Source organism: Neophocaena asiaeorientalis, unplaced genomic scaffold, assembly GCF_003031525.2.
Source record: "Neophocaena asiaeorientalis asiaeorientalis breed wild unplaced genomic scaffold, Neophocaena_asiaeorientalis_V1.1 scaffold164, whole genome shotgun sequence".
Taxonomy (NCBI): domain Eukaryota; kingdom Metazoa; phylum Chordata; class Mammalia; order Artiodactyla; family Phocoenidae; genus Neophocaena; species Neophocaena asiaeorientalis.
In genome coordinates, this window is record NW_020173727.1 from 262,081 (window position 1) to 279,034 (window position 16,954).

Below are 16,954 nucleotides of genomic sequence, written 5' to 3' on the forward strand. Positions count from 1 at the left end.
TTTCTGTTGGTTGTTAATTAGAGAAAAGAAGAGTGCTGTGGTCTGAATATTTTTGTTACCCCCCTCCTCCAATTCACTAGTTAAAACCTAACCTTCAAGGTGATGGAATTAGGAGATAGGGCCTTTGGGAAGTGATTAGGTCATGAAGACTTCAGAAATTGTGTCCTTATAAATGAGGCCCCGGGGCTTCCCTGGTGGCACAATGGTTAAGAATCCGCCTGCCAATGCAGGGGACACAGGTTTGAGCCCTTGTCCAGGAAGATCCCACATGCCGCAGAGCAACTAAGCCCATGTGCCACAACTACTGAGCCTGCGCTCAAGAGGTTGCGAGCCACAACTACTGAGCCTACGTGCCACAGCTACTGAAGCCCACGTGCCTAGAGCCCGTGCTCCACAACAAGAGAAGCCTCCACAATGAGAAGCCCGCCCACCGCAGGGTAGCCCCCATTCACAGCAACTAGAGAAAGCCCACGAGCAGCAACAAAGACCCAATGCAGCCAAAAAAAAAAAAAGAATAAATAAAATAAATTAAAAAAAAAAAGAGGCCTGAGAAAGCCCCCTTGCCCCTTCCACCATGTAAGGTTATGACTAGAAGGTGCCATCTATGAGCCAGGAAGCCCTCACCAAACACCAAATCTGCTATGATCCTGGACTTCCAGCCTCCAGAACTGTGAGAAATAAATTTCTGCTGTTTCTAAGTCATCTAGTCTGTGGTATCTTGTTATGGAAGGCCAAACGGACTAAGACAAAGGATAAGAGGAGCTGGGCGTCCGATGTCATGAAGTTGTTCAGGGTGTCTATTTCTCAGCTGGGAGCCCCAGGTCAGGTGAACAAAAGGCTACATTATATACACAACTAAGGGGCTGGCTGTTTACCTATAGATTCACGTCTTTGCAAGAATCAGCATCTTTACATGAATAGCTCTTTCCAGCTATGCCCTCTGCTTGCCTGGCAGTGGCTTCCTGTGAACCCCACTATGAAGGATTAACAGAGCAAAGCATGGTCTCTTTCACGTATCTGCTGCCTCTGAACTAAGCCTCATGCGTGACCTTCAATATGGAAATCTATTCCAGGCAAGGTGGACTCAAGGCTCAAGGGCTGCAGTAGGGTCTTTGGTCTCTGGGGTTGGGCTTCTGCAGCACCTCTTGGTTCACATCAGGGTAATCTTAGCATTTTGCCTTGTTGGGCAACTCATGGTCTGGCTGGTATTTTATGTAGAATTTTCTGAATCAAAAATTTGAACTACAGTTTGTGCACTATGACCTTACAATGGAAGAGAGTACTTTAAATCGAGTCTCTAAGAAATTCATTATGAATCTCTGTATCTTTGACAAATGTGTAAATTTTAAAATTATTTATGAATTTGTGTTACAATATTAGGACATATTGATTTTGTAAATAACAGTGATATATGGTTTTCTGGAAGACCAAGAATGATAAAGCAGAATAGATGCTGCATGCAAACATTTGCATAATCATGTTAATACATAATTCATTTGGGGGAAAAATAAGCATTCTTCCTTGATCCTGGAATATCATATTCAGTACGTTCTTCTTGTCGAAGTTAACTGTCTTTGAGTAATGTTTCAGAGCTAAATCTGATTGATTTCACAAAATGAACCAGCACATACATGTGCACTTTTAATACTTACAGGGGACTCTTAACTCTCTAAAATGTAACAGCACTACAGTCAAGCCGAATAACTAAGACATTCCCCAAGGTTAGGAGGAGTTGAAGGACAGATCTAGTTAATACCCCCAAGTTCTACTTGGGGCTCCCCCAAGAGTAACACACCAGTGAGAAGGGCAGGATTACCAGCGGGAGGGAACAGCTTCTTCTGTAGGCTCTGGCTAGCTGAAAACAGCAGCACAAGAAGTACTCCCACCATTCAAAAAATTCAAAAAAAGGAAAAAAGGAAAAAGGTAGCTAGCTCTCTGCTTTCAAGCTCACAACATCCCCTTGACAGTTTCTGCCAGTTTTCCTCATACCACTGTGACTTGACAAATTAAAACCAGTGCTATCTTGTGAGATGCCGCAACGATTCCTGTCCCCTGGCCTATCTGTCTACCCTTTTCTCTCTCTGTGTTGTTAGAATAAATGTCCCTTTCAAGTTGTTTTGTGCTCATCCTAAGAATGGCTCCCACAAATTGCCCACAGATTAAACAAGAAACTGCTTTTTCTCCAAGCCTGTTCTTTGGCACAGCTGTCTGAATCGATGTGTGCCCCAAGCCTGCCTGTTTTGAAATGCACAGCAAATGAAGAAAGGGAAACCATGAGGCAATTCCTAAACTCCAGTTATGACCCCACCCCCATGGCCTCCCATTTTACTGCTGAGAAATAGGACTGGGGGAGGGAAGCTTCCAGAATCAGGCAAAGTGAAGCTACAAGAAAATCTACACTCAAAGTGTTACTTTCTGTGCGGTGGACAGGAGGGGTGATTTGTGGGACATGACCAAGCTTGTTTAACTTTTAAAAAGCTGACCAAAGGGTAATGCAGTATCCAATCAGTAATCTTGAGATAGATTTCCAGTCGGGGGAAGTAGGCCTGGTTCCTAGGTTTCCTCCTATTTAGTGGGGTCATCTCAGAGAAGACTAATGTGTTTGGTGAGATCACATTCATAGAGAGAAGTGACCTTTAGTCTTCTTCATTCATTGCTTTCAACCTGAGTTTCCCCTTGAGTTAATAGTTTTTCAGAAACCTTAATAAAGTGTTTGAGAATCTCTCCCTCCTTGAGAGCCAGTGCCAGGTACATGCAATGTAGAATGGGGGCTTTGGAATAGTAGACCTGGCCTCAAACTTTGTTCAGACACTTACTATCTGTGTGAACATGAGCAAATTACTTAATTTCTCTGAGCTTCAATTTTCCACCCCCGTCTGGAAAGTGGATAGAATAATATCCTGTTCACAAGATTGTTGTAAGGATTAAAGGAGATAATTTATATAATGAGATAGAACTCATTCACTCTCTTACACCCTTCTCTACTTTTAAATGTTTCCAATGATGATTCTGGAAAAAAAAGAAGAAAAAAAGATGATCTAACCAAATAGCGTGAATTTCCAAGTGAGTTTTGTTTACTAACATTATAAACAAATTTATGTATTTAATATTTTAAAAGAGGGTAAAAAAGATATAAAGAAATTAAGCCATGAATCTAACTTACTTTGTTTATAAATATTTCAGTTTTTATTTATGTTTATGTCCAGCTTTGCTATTTTAGGCAAAGGCTTCCTCTCTGGCAGCTTGTGCCATTGCCCTGAATGTGTACTGTGTTTAGTATTTGCATCCTAGAGACAGCTAGAACATTAGGGAAATGTACTGGTTCCCAGTGAAATACATTGCCTGTTTTAAAAAATATCCCTGACTTGACAAATCGAGAAGGGAGTACAAGAAACGTGGATGCAGCCTGGGAATGTCTGGCAAAGAAATCCCTATTCCTGTTTGGAACCATGTACAAGCAAAAAGATCCTTGTTCCAGGTGCCACCTCTCTTTGTGCCTGGTCTTTGCTATAGAGAAAGGCATTGTTGTGGTGGTCGTGTTTGCCAGAATAGTCCATTCTTGTTGATTCTGGATCAAGAATATGTGAAATGTATGTGAAATTCATCTTGAATCTCAAAGTCTCATTTTTAACCACTGATTTCAATTTACTCTCACATCAAGCTATTTTTAAAACTCAAAGTTTTAAATGAAATTCCTAGACATGAGATTTTCCCCTTTACTTTCACTTGATAAACACTTTGGAGTCAGGTATTAAGAGTATCAAGCAGGAAAAAACAGAGGGCTAGGAAAGAAAGCCCAGCCAGGGAACAATAAGAGTCCATAGGCCTGGATTTATATCCAGCTCTGCCCTTACTAGCTATGTGACATTTGTCGAGTTATGTAACTTCTCCCATCCTCAGCCTCCTCATCAGTAACCTGACAGTAGCAAAAACAACAGAAACATTATTTATTTGCCAATTAATATATCAAAATAACTAATGGTTGAATATTGATATTTTCTGCTTCTGATTGTTCAAGTATTGGTTATTTGCAATTTTTAATGCACTTTAAAGATATTTTAAAAAGAACATTTGTTTACAAATCTTTGTTTTGTAACTTCTAGGATGGTGTAGCAACTTTTAATGTGTTCTGATGCTTTCTCTGTTTGCTTTTGAGATTCTATTTATTTCAAACTTATTTTGTCATTTATGAATACATGAAGTTAGAAATAAAGATAAAATAAACTAAAAACTATAGACAAAATTATAAAAATAAAATATCAGTGAAAATAATGCCCATTTTTGCCTCTTTAGCCCGTATTTCTGCAAATTTTATTGTACAATATTTTAATTTTATTTTATTCATTTACTTTTGTCCAATTTTTGCTAGGTATTCCTGAGAAGGTCATTAATAGGTTATTTTTTTTTAATGGAATGTGAAATTAAAAACTGAGGAACATTTGTCTAGACTTTTTCTTTTGTTTGAGTATTCCAGTAGGCATTGTTGGTACTTTTTTCTCAAGTTCATTACTGTGCATCTAGATGATGCAGGTCCTTTCATTTCACAGTTGCTAGAAAGGCAAAATTGCCATGACTACCAGAAAATATGTTTAAATTTTTTTCAAAAGCAAAGTACTTAGAAAGTGGTGAAATATCTTAAAAATTTAATTAAAATAAAAATTCTAATTAAAAATCAGAAAATCATTCTAGTATACACAGACATCATCCGTATGTGAATTACTTAGCAGAAACAAGAATTTCTGGATCATTTTACTTTCAATCACTTCACTTAGAACTGAATATAAAAATTTAAAACTCACAAAATATATTGCCAAACAAAACAGGCAGAATTGGTTAAAAGATATTTGAAAACTAATGATCTGGAAGATGGACAAAAATTTAAAATACACATAAAACTTGAGGTTGCTCTCCAAACTAAAAAATCTGCAAAATGCATAAAAACTCATAAAGAGCACCAAAACTGCTTAACGATACACCAAAATCACCAATGTATATCATAAAAACTTGTCTGGAAATATTCATTTTTACCTGATTAATCATTTTGGCCAGCTTGTTATTTTAACCAATTTGTTTTAAAATGATTTCTGTATAATCATACTTTCCTACCTTGCAAGATGGTGAATGAGGTGGAAAATATATGTTTGTAAAGGGACTGGATCAAAATAGACACTTAACAAAGCATTGTTCTCCATGGTTTTTTTTGTTTGTTTGGTTTTTTACAATGGTGTGTTAGTTTCTGCTTTATAACAATGTGAATCAGTTATACATATGTTCCCATATCTCTTCCCTCTTGCGTCTCCCTCCCTCCCACCCTCCCTATCCCACCCGTCCAGGCGGTCACAAAGCACCGAGCTGATATCCCTGTGCCGTGCGACTGCTTCCCACTAACTATCTACCTTACGTTTGGTAGTGTATATATGTCCATGCCTCTCTCTCACCCTGTCACAGCTCACCCTTCCCCCTCAGCATTTCTACAATGTTAATTCTTCCAATCCAGTAACATGTTATATATCTCCATCTATTTGTATCATCTTTAATTTCTTTCAACAGTGTCTGATAATTTTCTGCATACAGGTCATTCGTCTCTGTAGTTAGGTTTATTCCTGGATATTTTATTGTTTTTATTGCAATGGTAAATGGGAGTGTTTTCTTAATATCACTTTCAGATTTTTCATCATTAGTGTATAGGAATGCAAGAGATTTCTGTGCATTAATTTTGTATCCTGCTACTTTACCAAATTCATTGATTAGCTCTAGTAGTTTTCTGGTAACATCTTTAGGATTCTCTATGTATTTTGTCATGTCATCTGCAAACAGTGACAGGTTTACTTCTTCTTTTCCAATTTCGATTCCTTTTACTTCTTTTTCTTCTCTGATTGCTGTGGCTAAAACTTCCAAAACTATGTTGAATAAGAGTGGTGAGAGTGGGCAGCCTTGTCTTGTTCCTGATCTTAGTGGAAATGCTTGCAATTTTTCACCATTGAGGATGATCTCCATGTTTTTTGAGGCTCAAAAAACTTGACAGCATGCCCAAAAAATGTATAACAAAAAAGTGTAACAAATTGAAATAAACTTTACGATTTGAGGATTGTTGGAGAATAATTTCCACAAATCCTCTATTACTCAGTATGTCTGATGTTTGCATACATAATGAAACTGGCAGAAAGAGAAATACATATATAGTTGATTCAATTCTAAAGTGTATTGTGATGACCTAGAGCGGTGAGACAGGGAGGGTAGGAGGGAGGCTCAAGAGGGAGGGGATATGGAGATATATCTATACATATAGCTGATTCACTGTTTTGTACAGCAGAAACTAACACAACATTGTAAAGCAATTATGCTCCAGTAAAGATGCAAAAAAAATTCTAAAATGTATTGATTTGTTAATTTATGCAATGAATATTTGATAAGTCTTGTTAGAGAAGCTGTAATCAGAGGCTCACCAGCTTCAAAGCTGTTTCCTATATTACCTTCCTGGTCATCTTGCTGTGGGCTTGTGGTGACCAGCACTGTATTGTGAACAACAGCAATAATATCAGAATTTGGGGTTATATTCTTATTAATGATATATGCACACACATGTATCAGCTGAGCCAAGTTATAGTTCATAATTATTTTTCCTGTTTTTTGTAAATTTTTGCTTTTTCTTCAGTTAATAATTTTCTCACTTCCTGTTCCAAAGAAGACTACCTTTGGGCCAGTTGCCCAGTTGTTATCCTGAGAATTCCCTCTGTCATGTTCCTGTCTGTTGTATCATTTGATTTCCAGATCCCACTTCTCCCTCTTTTTTAAGCTTACTCCCTTATTTTGGTGAAATGTATCCTTTGGTAACATCTCAAGAAAAAAGTTCATGGGTACCTTTGAGACTTTGCGTGTCTTAAAGTATCTTTATTATTGTGCTTGATTTATGATTTGACAAGATATAAGATTCTCGATTTTTTTTTCACTCAGCATTTTTCATGCCTAATATTGCCTCTAATATTGTTATGAGAAGTCTGATGTCATTCTGTTTTCCAGTCCTTTGTATATAACTTTTGTTCTTCTCTGGAAGATTTTAAGATCTCTTTATTGTTAGTGTTCTGGTAGATTCATGATAATATGCCTTGGTGGGGCCTTTTTGTGTGTGTGTGTGTGCTGGGCACTCAGTGGGCCCTTCAAATTTAGAGTCTGGGAAAATTTTCTTATATTGTTTCTTTGATAATTTTTTTCTGCCATGTTCTCTAGTCTCTCTGGAAATTGGACTTCCTGAACAAATTCTCTTTCTCTCTTTTATTTTTTCTATTATATATACTTTTGATTTTTTTATTCTACTTTGGGGAGATTTGTTTGACTTGACATTTTACTTTTTGCTGACTGAAAAATTTTAGCTGTTATGCTTTTAATATCCAAGAACTTTTTTCTTCTTTGATTATTCCCCTTATATAGCAACCTATTCTTGTTTCATGGTTTCTTTGAATGGTCTACTGCTTCCTGCAGTGTCTCTGTAATCTCTGACTTCCCTTTTGTTTATTTGTTTTAGTTTCCCTTGTTCATCTTGGAAGCTTTCCTCAAATGTCTAGTAATCCTTAGCTGTCTTTTCATAGGTAAAAAAGGGTTACTAAAAAGCTGATTGGAAGTGTCTATGTGTGATACCTCACTGTATTGCGGTCTAGTGACTAACAGGCCTCAAATTCAAATGTCAATATCTACAGATTTTTTTCAATGGGACAGTACCTCAGAAGAATCTTTCAACTTCCTGCCTATATGTTTTAAGCTTGGCTATTGGTGTTCAGAGCTGTGTGGGAAAGGGAGCCTGGGGGTATCATTGTTCAGTGTTTGGTCTTTCACTTCATTTTTCTTTTTAGTCTGTTATCCTTGTTTCAGGAACCTCTGTTAATTCAATTTCTCCAGAGACCATACCGTCTCTGGTGGGGAAAGGGTTTTAGTAGATAAGGATGGAACCTGGAATTATAACTGACTCTAACAAAGACTTTAAATAACCCCATTTTCAGCCATCCTCCTCCCTGCTGCCTTCATGGTGTTTCCAATGTCTGAACATTTCCAGGGTTTCACTGTGACTTAGCTTGCTTCTCATCAAGAGCACCATCCAAAGGCACTTATTCTGACCCTCTAGCGCTCTGTTGGGTCCATCCTCTTTTTCTGTTTATGTATTGCAGTATAAGGTGATAGATGTCCCCTAAAACTACTGAAGACAAAATATGTGTTTCTGTTTCTCATTCTGTTTACTGTTTGGAGAGAATTTTTCAGAGGATAAGGAGGTAGGAATGTCCTTTTACTGTATCATCTTAAAGTGTGAAGACTCTGGTGTTAACTTTTACATCAGAATATAGTAGAAATGGAACATTGCTCTCTGTTGCTCCAGGTACAGATTAATACTTGGATGCTAAAGAAGCTAAACAAACCCTCTTTCTTCCTTTTACAATAATTAAGTTTGGTTTTCATGGAATTTCCAACGTTTGATTCTGTGTTTAGTTGCCTTAGACCATCAGCATCAAATTAGCCAAAGATACCAAGTATTTCTGGGAGGAGAATTGGTGATGAGGTAAACAAGGGCCTCCTGGTCAATGGGCCCTTCACTGTGTGGGTCCCTCTCTTTAAGGTTAGTGCCCCCTGATGCTAGTGATAAATTTTAAAAGTTTAATGCTCTTCATCTTTGCTTCCAATCTCTTCATCTGGTTCAAAGCAAAAATAATTGGCTTTTTCATTATTTCAGAGTGTGAATCTTGCTTGTTCCTTATGAACTATGTGAACTTGAGTAAGTTAAAGAATTTTACAAATTCAGTCTCTTCTCCCATAAGCTGGGGAAACTAATACCAGAGTTATTGAAAATATTAAATGAATTAAGTTAGTTCATTTATTTACTTAACAAATATTTCTGAAACTCCTTTTAAGTGCCAAGCATTGTGCTTGGTGAGGCAAAGACAAATAATCCAAAAATCCTTGATAACAGTTTAACAGGGGAGGGAAGCACAGGAATGCTTATTAGTGTAGAGAATGGAAGTGCTGGGATAGAGGGATGCATTGTGGAAGGACAGATGGTGAGCAACTCACCCCGCCGTGGGGGTTGGGAGCATGTCAGGGATTGCTCTCGACAGGGTAGTACCTGAGACTTGAGAGGCAGATCTTAAGAGAAAAGTAAGAGTTACCCAGTTAAACAGGAAGTAAAAGAATATTCCGTGTTATGGAGACAGCGTAAGCAAGGATTACAGATGAGAATCAACATTATATGGAAAAGGGAAGATGATTCAGTGTTGAATTGCTTCACAAAGACTCTGACCCTCCAGAAATGTTAGTCACCTCCCTCTTTTCAACCCTTAAATGTGGTCTTATTAAAAATTAAAAGGGGGTCTTCCCTGGTGGCGCAGTGGTTGAGAGTCCGCCTGCCAATGCAGGGGACACGGGTTCGTGCCCCGGTCCGGGAAGATCCCACATGCTGCGGAGCGGCTAGGCCCGTGAGCCATGGCCGCTGAGCCTGTGCATCTGGAGCCTGTGCTCCGCAACGGGAGAGGCCACAACAGTGAGAGGCCCGTGTACTGCAAAAAAAAAAAAAACTAAAAGGGTTCTCAAATCTTGGAGTCAAGACATAGAGATACCTGCCATATGAGTCAGGTATAGCCACTGCAGGATGTGTACACACTTGTACATCGGTGTGTGTTTGTGGTGTGTGTGTTGGTGAGCTTGTGCTTTGTCATCTATGGCTGATTTTATATAGGTTTCATTAGGAAGCCAATTTCTTCCTCTTAGTTCAGTTTGACCTCTGCCACTAGTATATTAGATTAGAGTATAATTTAATATGCATGTATACATTATGTATATACACAAAATATACACTAATGTGGTCTGTTAGGTTGCCCTCTGCTGTACTTCTCTATGAACTCTCTGTATAGCTCTCTAAGAAAACAGCTGTCATGTCCTATGAAAATCCTTGTGCTCAGACTTGTACCACCAAGGGTACTTTTCTTAACAGTGAGCTAGATTTGCCTATTCCTGAATTCCCTAAAAAGGTATTCCTGCCAAGGGCTGCAATGGAATTGAGACTGACTCCCTCATTTGAGACACATTCAGAATTCTAGCTCAATATTAAAACTCTCCTGTTGAGGTTAACATAGGTTTTTCTAATTAGATTGTTCGCAAAAGGGGATGGATAAATCACCTATAATTTCTCAATCTTCTTTCTTAGAATCAGAGACGAGATGACATGGACAGCATATAAGTTGCTCTATTAGTGCTTCTGGCTTTGCTTATATTTTCCCTGGGGAGCATAGCATGACTTGGTCATTGCTGAGCTTAGTTTATTTCAGGATAGTGGTAAACATTTTCTCCCATGAAGTGTAGCTGTAAAATGATGATAAAAATAATAGAGATAAATATGGCCTCTATCATGGTTAGTGTCTTGGGAAAGTGGATTCTGGTGCCAGCGCTGCCTTCAGATCGAAGCATGGTCTATTGGATACTCTCAATTAATTTCATCCTTTTAAGGATGAATTCCACTGTGTAAACCTCGCAACCATGTCATGTGAATAAATCATGAAATATCATGTTAATTTATACATGAGGTGACACTGTAAAGTAGTAAGAATCATTTTCTTGGATGCCTCGCAAAAATGGTTCTGAAGGTAGTTTTAAAAGAGTTTCAGAAAAACTTTTAGCATTAATTGACTCCCTTTTTAGTTTTATTCATTTGCTCATTTTTTTTCATCAGATATCTGTCAAGGGCCTATTATTATTATTCTGGTTGTCTATTACATACTGGAAATAAAAACCATCAGTGAGACTTAGCCTATTCTTTGATGAGTACTCAGTCTACTTTGGGTGGTGGGCATGGGGTAAGCATGGAAGAAATACACAAAATACAGTGTGATAAATGCTATAGTATTAGATATATTCTTATGTCTTATATATATTATACATTAATCAATACTGACCAATTTCTGGATTGTTAGGGAAGGCCACACAGAGAGAATAAGGGTCTCTCCCAGAGCTGACGTCCCTGGAGAATAGGACAGTGTTGGGAAGATCTAAGCTCTGCCTTCTCTTAAAAGACAGTGTCATCGTGGTGTAGATGTGTTAATAGTGACAATTGTACTGGTTACTTGAATTTCAAGTGGTGAATCTGTGGAGGGAAAGATTTCTGGATGAATTAGAAAAGAAAGTCATCTCCATTTCTTTTAGAAGTAGTAAACTCTGTGGTTTTTTTTCTAAGACAAGAGTGAACATGAAAATCTTTTCAGATTATTTAAGTAAGAGTTGCAATTGTCATTATTTCTACCCTTTATCCATTAATGCTTTAAATCAGCTCTCAAACACAAGGTTATGAAAATGACTGACAGTGGTCCTTTTTTTCTTGTAGCAAAGAATTTACCAGTTGAGACTAAAGGAAAGAAGCAGCAATAGAAATGACCAAAAAGCATATTTCACTGCATGTTTTAGGGAAATGCTATTTTATTACTTTGGGGTAAAACAGAGAAGCAACAACCCATTTGCCAAGTGAAGAGTTAAAAACAATTCTAAATTCTGTATTTGCTCTCATTAATCTTGTTTTCAACATTTCATTTCTTTCTACTCAACTTTCTGTGCAGGGATAAATGTCTCACCTAAGATAAATGTAACAAAATTCATAATTTATTCATTGATCATAACCTTTGGAGGTGAAATATTGCCTTCTAGCCAACACCAGAATTAGTTGCAGCTAGTACTAGGTCCTGGAGGCATTAAAAAAGACACACAAAGTCTAGGTCCTTCCTTAAAGAAAGGGAAATCTAGCTAGAGTTGCAATAATTGACGGATACTGCCAGATTCATGTTAAAAAGCTTGTGGGACCTGTGACTCTCTCATGTATAAACTCTTAGATATTGAAACCCTGAGAAACCTTTCAAGGTTGACTTATGTTAGTGGGACATATTCATTTATTAACTACTAGTGCAGACCTAACATTTGCCAGTTACTGAGTTTAGTGTCGAATATGTTTCCACAAAGACATGGTTCTTGCCCTCATGGAGTGGATGTACTAGTAGATTCAGGGGATGCTTGTATTAGGCATGGTTTATGCTTCTTGTTGATGAGGCAACATGCATTAAAATTCAGTTTTAGAAAAGGGTGATTTCTGGGGCAGGTGGTGCAGAAGAAAGTAAGTGTAATGACCCTGAACTTCTAAAGTTAGACCAAGTTCATCATGCTGATTGGTTTGAATCTAGAAATCTCCCAGGATGGGATAGCTAAGTTTACATGTCAGAAAAGTGTGTGACCACAGCTCTGAAGTTGCCTCCTGAGATGCTATTGAATTTCGGGGCCTGGAATCTGGCCTGAGAAGTGAGTGTTTATAATTACATGTTTTCACATTTGTTTTCCTGACTGCTTTATGTTTTGGACATTATTTATACACATGCTGTATAGGAAAAAACATATGCTTGACAAGAAAAATAACTAAAAGATTTTAATATTAAAAAGGACAGACAGAGCTGGGGCCTGAAATCTAGTAAGGGAGGTAGATAGTGAAGGGTTAACCAGGCTGGTCTTCAATATTAAGGAAAAAAAAATCTCCTCAGATGTGTTTCTAGCTCTATAAGCTAGTCCTTCCTCAAACCCACCACACATAAAACCTAGCATTCTTTGCAAGTCTCAAACAATAGACACTCTAAGAAGATTACATCACAGTGCATGTTTTTGGTCAGGAGACGGCATATTTGTGAATAGGTTGGCCTGCAGCAGTTTTCTGCCAGTGTAGTCCTGTGATTGACAAGTACAAATAGTTCCTCTAGTGGCAGCATAATTAGGTATCACGGCTGCTGTGTGTGGTGCACGTGGCTGCCAGCCTGAATGAGGTATTCTAGAGTCGAGGGATTGGTGAGGCTGATTTTTCAAGGTGTTCCTTCTTTTGTTCCTGTTAAACCTCTTCCTTACAAAATGTGTCAGAAAGTCAAGCTTTATATTGAGAAAGATTGTGCTGAATCCCGCTCAGTAAGCAATGAGATAGTAATGTAATACTCTTGCGACATGCTTTGGACTCAGCCTGATGATTTTTCACTGAAAGATGCTTGGTAAATCTCAAGAGGCCGAAAGAAGTCCAGAATACTCTCAAAGTCAGCCTGTAACTAAACTCTTCTTGTAACAAATCTAGACGAAAGACCCTGAGTTGTTAAATTGTTTTTCTCTTGCCAAACACTCCTCAGAAGTTAAAGGTAGAAAAGTGGAAACAGGAGCATGGGCCATAATGCCCAGGAGAGCTGGAGGTTTAATAGTTGGCATTAGAGGGATGCCAGGGCAATGATAAAAAGAATTTTGTTGCAGTTCCCCACTGTTGTTTTAATTTTCTTTAGACGGCAGATCCAAAATTTGAATCCCTTCTTAACCACCTAAGTCACCTACCTTGCCTGCTCCAGAATCTCCTCTCATGGTCAAAGATTAATCTCAAGGTGAAAGGGGTAATCATGAGGTGGCTTTACCTTAGAGTTCGTCTTTATTTTCTGCATGTTTGGCCTCTGACATAATTACCTTTTCTAATTTAATCCACATATGGAATTACTTTTCCTAAACATGACTGAGGGGTCAGCATTTATGTTTCTTTTAATAAGATTACAAAACTCCTTAAAAGTTGAGAGAGTGTTTTCCTCATGTGATAAAAAATTCCTAAGAGATTCTTGATTTATTACTACTTTTTGAATGTAAAGACTTGAGCACAGTGTTTTAATTCTCATTAAATGCCTATGTGTAATTTTAACTATTCTTCATTTGCTAGTTTACATACATAGGAGACATTACATAGTGTGCTGGTCCCAGTTCCCCATTTTAAGTGTGGTGAACTTTATTTATAAATATTCTGGTAGTTGATTTTAGATTTTATTTTACCCCAAACATCCAAATATAAATTTTAGAATAGATGTAAAAATGCAATATGAAAGTATCTCCTCAAATTCATTTTATTAGAATAGGACATGATTCTCAAATATATGTATACAAATCTAAACTTGCAATAGCAGCTGATCTGGAGGTGTTTTGTTTTTTTTTTTTTTTGCAGTAGACTAGAATTCTTCGCTTTATAAAATAACTTTCCACAGATTGATTTAAGTAGCATTCCTACCCAGTTCGTTTAACAGAGGATTATGTATAAGAAAAATCCTAAGCACTTTGATGTACATTTAGCTTCTTCAGAACATTTCTACTGAGTGAAGGAAGGCATTTATATATTTGTCTTTCATTTAACAGATTTTTTTAGGTACTTTCTATGTGCTGAATGCTGGACTAAATGTAGGCATTAATAAGAGTCCTTAAAAGAGGGAGAGATAGAAGGTGGGAAACTGAGGAGAAGGTGCGAAACTGAGGTTGGAGTGATGTGCTTTGGAGAAGGAGAAAGAGGTCATGAACCAAGGACTGCGAGCAGCCTCTAGAAGTTAGAAAAGGCAAGGGAACAGATTCTCCCCTAGAACCTCCAGAAGGAATGTAGCCCTGCTGACACCTTGATTTTAGCCCAGTGAAACTGATTTTGTATTTCTGATCTCCAGAACTGTAAGATAATACATTGAATTGTTTTAAACCACCTAGTTTCTGGTAATTTGTTACAGCAGCAATAGGAAACTTATACCTGGAGTTCTGCCCTAGTTCTTGAAGTTAATAGAAAATCGATAAAGATTGAGTTTATCCTAAAACCAAGGATTAAAGGCCCTATCATTTGCAACCACAGATACATATCTTCATTCAGTCAGTTTCTCCTTGTGGACATGTGTCTAGTCTCTTATATGTGCTAGGGATGCAAAGATGGATAAGAGATGTTCCCTGCCCTCTCAAGGGCCAGGATAGTTTTAGATGCTTTTGTCTTGCATAATAGGTGGAGGTATCGGCACTTAATGATGAGTTCATTATAGGAACTGGGTATTTTTAAATTTGTGGATTTAGAAGGTTCTATATAAATTTATACCAGCTCAGTTTCTGAAGATAGTTTGTCTTTTTTCCCTGTGTGATTTCCAGCCCCCTTCAGAGGTTGGTCCACACTGAATTTAGAGCTGAGTGAACAGACCGTGGTTCCTCACACAGCCTCTCCCTTCTGGATTCTCTGACGACCTCTCTGATCACTGCCCACAGCCCAGGAGGCTGAGGAGAGCTGATAATGCCACTTACTGACATTCAACACAATTTCATTAGACCCAATACCTTTTCAGTTGCTTACACTAGCTATGAAAGGTTTGGACAGACAAAATAGCCCACCAGCAGAGTACTTATTTGGGAGAAATTCAAAGCTGGGAATTGGAAGGGAAAAATGTTAGAGGAGGAAACCTATGAATACATTCAACACAACTGGCTTCAGATGTAATGTTTCAAAGGAATTGAGAATGGTTGTGACAAGGTCTCTTGATTCAATGTCTAATGTTAAAAAAGAAAAAAGGAATGTAAGTCTATATTTTCAGTATGAGAGAGGTTTAAAAAAGAGAGAAATAAAACAGAGTTTGAGGAGGTGGCTATGACAAGACTGTGACACATAATTCACCAGATCTTCAAAGAAAGTGACAGAGAGGGCAAACTACGATGATTAACAGCAAAACTGAGGGAAAGCAGGAGTTGAGAAGTGGACCAACCATGTGAGGAAGGAGGAAATTGACAGCACAAAGCTTAGTGGAATGGAGAGGTGTAGGAGGAAAGGGTAAGGTTGTGATGGATAGGACTGTAGAATGCTGAAAAATAGGGTGAGGTTTAAATATCCAGCAGACAAGGAAAGCCACTGAAAGATTTTGCAGTTTTTATCCATTACCTGGCATTGGCTTAATGTAGCTATAACTTTATCCCATGTGCTGGCTCTTCAGAGTCGTAAGGGAAGTTCTTCTGACATTCCTCCATCTCCAGATTTAAATGTGTAAGGACACATGAGTCATCTTCCGCATGGCCTATGGAGGAGGCATGCTTCATATTGCATTCTCACCAATATATACCTCCCCCTCAAACATAAACTATTATAGTTTCTTCAGAAAGTGGAAATAAAAGAGTAGCTCATCTCCTCCATGGGCAGAGCCTGGCTCAGTAAGATGGTTTGTAGAGCTCACAACAGTGTTAGTAAGACTTTGGAAGGGTGATCAGGGTTCAGTGGGAGCTTGGGGAGGAGTGGGTGGTGTGAAGGGGTTCAGCTCCCCATCTTCTGGTTGCACATCTACTCTTGACACTGTCTTCCATGGAGCAAGAGAAGGGTTTATCTGTACTGCAGTGGACTAGTGTGTTATAAAATATCTTATAAATAATAAGAGCTGTCTTTTCTTCCCCCAAGGTGAAGGCTAGATAACATAGCCCCAGAACAAGGCACATATAGAACCAGGTAGGTGAGAGGTGAAGAGAATCTTTTTTTCCTTAAATGCTTGGAGCTCTAATGAATATGCCATAGAACAAGAAAGTAAGTTTTGTTTTCTTTCACGTCCTAAAGAATGTAGTCAAACTAAGACTAACTTGGACTCAGCCAGAGCACATAGTCCTGGGATCCCGGAACACCTCTCTGAACTTCTTTGCACTGAGTGCTTGAATTTGAATGCAAAGGTAGCTCAAGAAGACATTTGAAGACAGCATTTTGGAAGGCAGTTAGCTTGGGGCTGCCAAAAGTTTGGCCACATGCTGAGCTAGTTCAGAGATAGGAACCCAAATGAAGTCAACTTTTCCCCTTTTGGCATCATTTATAGTTGATAAGGAGTTAACTCAAGTTTGCTTGTTGCCTCCAGCTTGTGAGAGAATTCAGTTTCACAAAAGCAAATTTAGAGGAAACAGAGTTGCATTAAAAAAACAACAGTCCCTTTAGACTTGGGTCATCTTGAAGATTCGATTTCAAGAGTGTTTTAGTGTAAACACATTTCTAAGGTTTTCGAATGCCAGTTGATATAGTCCTTTGGGGAGAAACCAAATGTGCCCAAATAAAATAGGGGTAAATGCCACAGTGAAATTCTCATGAAAGATAAACTGTTGCAAAAAGATATATATATATATA